The sequence below is a fragment of the Rhinopithecus bieti genome, unplaced genomic scaffold (assembly GCF_001698545.2).
Source record: "Rhinopithecus bieti isolate Rb0 unplaced genomic scaffold, ASM169854v2 scaffold_70066, whole genome shotgun sequence".
In the NCBI taxonomy this organism is placed as follows: Eukaryota; Metazoa; Chordata; class Mammalia; order Primates; family Cercopithecidae; genus Rhinopithecus; species Rhinopithecus bieti.
The window spans coordinates 588,070-593,876 of NW_016826556.1; the positions used below are offsets into that span (position 1 = coordinate 588,070).

The following is a 5,807-nucleotide window of genomic DNA, read 5'->3' on the forward strand; positions in this document are numbered from 1 at the left end:
AAAAAAAAAAAAAAAAAAAAAAAAAAGCCATTGGAGTTTTAACCCAGACTGTAGGGCCCTGGCCAAGGCCAGTGGCCCATCTCTCAAAATAATAGACCAGGTTTCCAAAGACTGGCAGCCATGTTCAAGGGCCCTGGCAGCAATGGCCCTGTTAGCATAAGAAGCAGATAAGCTAACTCTTAGGCAAAACCTAAAGTCCCCCCATGTTGTGGTGATTTTAATAAATACCAAAGGACACCATTAGCTAATAAATGCTAGACTAACTAAATACCAAAGCTTGCTCTGTGAAATCTCCACATAACCATTGAAGTTTGCAGTACCCTAAATCTGCCACCTTGCTCTTGGTATCAGAGAGCCCAGTTAAACATAACTGTATAAAAGTACTGGACTCAGTTTATTCTAGTGGGCCCAACCTCCAAGACCATCCTTAAACATCAGTAGACCGGGAGCTGTACGTGGATGGGAGCAGCTTCACCAACGTCTGCAAAGTGACTCTGAAGAAGATGACAAGCCCTGCTCCTGTCACACCTGGAAGCTGACTGATCCACACACGGCCGAAGCATGAGGAAACTCATTGTGGGACTCATTTTCCTTAAAATTTGGACTTGTACATTAAGAACTTCAACTGACCTTCCTCAGACTCAGGGCTGTTCCCAGTATATACATCAAGTCACTGAAGTAGGACAAAAGATGGCTACAATCCTATAATTTTATAGTTATTGTAAATGTACCAGGACTCTAAAAGAAACTTGTTTGTATAATGCTATTCTATCCAAGGTATGTAGCCCAGGAAATAACCAGCCTGATGCCTGTTATGACCCTTTTTAAGCCTCCCATGATCACAGTTTTTAAAATAAAATTAAGGACTGGTCCTTTTCTAAGTGACACAAGTAAAGTAATAGCTAGAACAGAAGAAAGAGGGGTCCCCAAAAATGTAACCTTAAAATTTGATGCCTGTGCTGCTATTAATAGTAAGCAGCATGGGATAGGATGCCGTTCTCTAGATTAAGAAAAACGTTACACAGCAAAAATTAGTATATCTGTCAAGAATCTAATTTATGTGAAATGTGTCAATACTTGTCTTGTGTCATTTGGGCCACTTAATAAAAAATAAAAAATAAATCCTGTTCGGCTCCAAAAAGGAAAAGTCAGCCCCTCCTGCATGACTGGGAGCTGCAACACTTTAGAATTGGTAATCACAAACCCTTCAGACCCCTCCCCCAAAAAAGTAACATTAGGCATAGATTAAAAAGTACTAGATCCTAGCGTAAGCATCCTAATAAAAGGAGAGGTTCAAAGACACTCTCCAGAACCAGTATTTCAGACTTTCTATGATCAACTAAATGTGCCAGTACCAGAGACTCCAGGAAAAAACAGAAATTTCTTGAGGTCTTTTTCTTCTCATACAGGCCATGTCTTGCAAGTCTATGTTTGGGTTCATTTTTCTTTGCATAATCCAGGGAGTCATAAATCATGCCAAAGCCAGTTGTCTTGCCACCACCAAAATGAGTTCTGAATCCAAATACGAAGATGACATCCGGTGTGGTCTTGTACATTTTGGCTAGTTTTCCCGAATTTCTGTCTTAGGCACTGTTGCCTTCCCAGGGTGAAGAACATCAATGACCATTTGTTTCCTCTGAAGTAGTCGGTTGGTCATGAACTTTCTAGTGCGGATAGTTACAGTGTCATTCATGATGGCACTATCTTCAGACAGTCAGGGAGGAAAAGAGCTCAAGTGCTATTTATTTATGGCACTGGGGAACAAGCATTTCAAACAATTTTAAGGTTTGTTTTGGGAAAAAAACTGTTATTGTCTTTGTTTCAAAGCTAAACTGTACACTAGTTTCTCCTGTTAAAGCAAACTAAATATGGCCTGAGAAGGGACTCTGTACTTCTATATATGAGTCCATATGGACGAACTGCAGCCTAATTTAATAGATAGACAAGATTGAAAACCTAACTTAGGAGTATGTGCCTATAACAATAGCTGAGTCTTGGCCAATCCCAGTGGCCATACTTCAACCATTCATACACTGTTGAGTATTCAAACTGTGTTCAAATAAGGCAAATGCCAACCTGTAACCAATCCAGCCATTCTGTACCTCACTTCTGATTTCTGTATATCATTTCCCATTTTTGTCTATAAATCTTCTACTATGTTGCTGTGCTGGAGTCTCTAAATCTGCTGTGATTCCAGGGGCTGCCTGATCCATGAATTGCTCATTGCTCACTTAAACTCCTTTAAATTTATTTTGGCTGAAGTTTTTCTGTTATCAGATGGTGTCAGAAGCGGGATCCAAAGTAGAGCTTCTAGCAAGCACTTGGAGCACTGAATGAACAAACAAGGTACCTGCAGGACCCACTTTTGTCAATTAATCTCTCATAGCAGCTGGGGATCATGGGTAAGCTCTCTGTCTCGGATTTCAGAGCTCCATGGATTTGTGCTTTTAGCTCGCTGTTTCTTCAAGCAAATTTCTGATCCAAACTGGGTTTGAAGTCACGACAGAATCTGGGCTGGGTCCAGGATTTGATCCAGGAATTAACTGACTTGGATCCAGTTAGAGGCTCCACATATCTGACTTGGTCAGAAAGGAACTGGTATTAAGCAGTAATATTGCAGGGGTTATAAAATTTGGCTTTTGAAAATTCATGAGGATTTTTGTGTTCTACCTCTTTGTTTCCTTTAGCTTGCATGCTTAGGTAGGAAAAATCATTGGCTAAGTCAATCAAGAGAACCTGAGATTAAAGCCAATATTTTGGGCAAAAATGGGATCCTTAATTTCTGGAAAACTGAGTTATTTCTGGCATATACATTATGCCCAGGAGGCAGTGAAGTCTTACAGAAATGGCAAAATCTTACTAAAGATAACTTAAAATGGAAAATTCCAAATGAATAACAATTCATTGAAATACATTTAAAAATGAGGGCTCTCAGTAAAGTCCCTTTCGGCTAAGAATGGGTTTGGCACTATGGTATATTAACTGTTATTCTCTTTGGATCAATCTGTCTTACACTTTTTGCTGATAGATATGGGTGACAGGATAAGGCATTTACAGGACCATGGGATATGGGGAGCTTTTTCCTCCCCAAAAGGGGAAACTTGAAAGCTGATGGGACTGCTGGAAAAGATCCCTTTGCTACTGACAAGCGGCTGCCTGAACTTTTCAGTGTCACTGCAGTGGGTGGGTCTTTATCTGGCCTCCCTGAGCTCTTCACCTTCCCCACCCTGCCACAGGCAATACCTTTCTTTCTCTACTTTGCCTTTTCTATCTTTTCTGTTACCCAGGTCAACCATCTTGCCCAGAAACCATGTGTTGAAATTCCTAGTCAGAGGTTGGATTAAAGATGACGGGGCTCATCTGAAGGCAAATTTAAGCCTTGCCAGTGTGATATTGGGAGGTAAGCAGAGTGGCTAATGTCCACATTTCATCGCACATATTTTGCTCCGGGCAGAACAAAAAAAATGATAATTTTCCTTTATTATGCAACTTGGCCCCCAGGTTGATGGTGCAGCAAACTGGGTCACTAGGGCTGCTTGCATGCTGGCAAAAGGGTTAGAATTCCTTGGCAATCAGATTTCTAGCTTTTCTCCCTATTTTCTCTGTAAAACTGGTTAAATGAGTGGTGAAAAATACTGCTTATCTCCTCTGTAAAGTTTTGGTTAATATGAAAAAGAATTCTGAGGCTGGTTTTAAGCTGTAGTGAATCTGGTGTGCTTTGTGTGTCTTTCTGTATTGTTCTGTCGTAAAGAGTGGTACCTTAGGATTAAATGCATGTCTAAAACCCCATAAGCCTGATGTTCAAGATGGCCCAGGAAAATGGTCAGTTATGTCCTTGAGAGATTGAACTTGTAACCATGTGGCTGTGCTTTCTCTTTTCACAATGGTGTCCCGAGTTCAGGGTTCAATCCCTAGCTTAGTGGATGAGCCTTTCTGGTTGATATTTGGGTGAACTTTGCCATTTTGTTATTCTTTTCCTCTCCACCAACTGTCTTGATTTTTCCTTTCTCAGAGTACCTATGAGGTTACTTTTGGTAAAGTTTAAAAGCCAGAAATACCAGCTGTTTGGCCTGGCTAAAGATAGGTATAAGAAATTTGAAAAAGATTTTGTTAAAGAGTGCTATGGTTAAAAGTCAGCTTAATTAAAAGCAAATATTGAAGCTCTAAGAGCCTGGGACTCCTCAGAAGTCACCAGAGACCCTTTCCTGGTCTTGTTCTTTCAAGGACTCCACCCTAAAGCCAGTAATCCAATTAAGAAACTTTAAAACTGGCAAAAGAAAAGTCTTACAACTACTGTAGTAACCTTCTGTCTGTCTGTGTAGTTATATATGTGTTGTGTGTGAAATGTTTATATATAAGAGCTCTAATTAATTGGCTTAAATCAAATCACTTATATAAAATACTTTGGAAGACAAATAAAAACTATAATGCCTTTTAGTTCATGTAACTTTAGTAATCTTTGGGAAATAAACAGAGCTTTAAAGATTGTTAATAAAATAAATACATTTAGTCTAAATCATGCAGGTCAGATATTAGGTTTGCTTAATGCTTTTAAGGCCATAAACTGCTTTGACTTTTGGAAATTGCTCAATTTCTTTTGGAGTCATTAAATTCTGAATAAGGCCTGGGGATATGTGGAAGTAGCCTACCCCTACCTATGCAAAAAATATTATAAAGAAAAAGATTTTATATAAGAAAGAATATTGTATAGTAAATTCGTGTCCTAAAGTAAAATGACTGTTTGTTTAAAAGGAGGGATGTTTAGGACAAGTCAGAAAGTCCAAGCATGTTGTAGATGTCCTATGTAAGTCACAAAGGGATTTGTAAAAGAAAATTTATGCACCAAAAGTGAAAGTTGCTAAGAATTACCATTATAACATGTAATTAAGACTACTGAAAAAAATAGGTTTACATTCAAGGTGTGTGAGGAGAATGAAATGTGTTTTTGGTAAGAGATAGAAGAAGGCAGGGAATGTACAAGTTTGTCTAGAGAATTAAAGAACTGTTTTAAAATTAAATAAGATAAAGCTAAAGGTCTAAATGAGTTTTGGAAGGTTTGTAAAAATGAACCTTGTAAAAGAAATTATATGTGTGAACATACTGACTAAATTTAAACGAGTATTATGCAGTTTTTCCATAAACTGAACATCAAATAAAAGCAAAACATGGTTTTCTTAAAGCACTAATCTGCTGTTTAACAAAAATTTGTAAAGAGTTAAAAGAGTTATAAAAGGTTTATAAAAATCTTGCCTTATGGTCAAACTGATTAAGCTTGGATAGATTTATCTATGATGTTTTATCAAAAATTGGGGTTGATATTAATAGCCACTAATGCACGGGTGAAATTTGACCTCACTTGAACAAGATTTTCATGTAATATGAAAAGATAATAAAAGATATTTGCTTTTTTTTTTTCTTTGAGACGGAGTCTCACTCTTTCACCCAGGCTGGAGACTAGTGGCGTGATCTTGGCTCACTGCAAGCTCCACCTCCTGGGTTCACGCCATTCTCCTGCCTCAGCCTTCCAAATAGCTGGGACTACAGGTACCCATCACCACGCCCAGCTAACTGTTTGTATTTTTAGTAGAGACAGTGTTTCACCATGTTAGCCAGGATGGTCTTGATCTCCTGACCTCGTGATCCGCCCACCTTGGCCTCCCAAAGTGTTGGGATTACAGGTTGTTTGCCTTTTAAATACACTACCAAAAAAAAAAAAAAGAAAAGAAAAGAAAAGAAGGGAAAGACAAAGACAGACTGTTTGGAAAGTTAAGTTTTCCCTCCATTAATGAGTAAAGGTTTTGACTTTT

General features: G+C 38.5%; 1 long non-coding RNA gene across 1 annotated transcript in view; it reads left to right on the forward strand.

The window, feature by feature from the left end:
- LOC108523006 (uncharacterized) overlaps window positions 1–5,807 on the forward strand; it is a 20,787-nt gene that overhangs the window by 13,510 nt on the left and 1,470 nt on the right. Inside the window, exons 2-3 of the long non-coding RNA XR_001883663.1 lie at window positions 2,278–2,346; window positions 3,288–3,400. This is a non-coding gene — a long non-coding RNA (uncharacterized LOC108523006). The remainder of the gene's footprint in view (window positions 1–2,277; window positions 2,347–3,287; window positions 3,401–5,807) is intronic.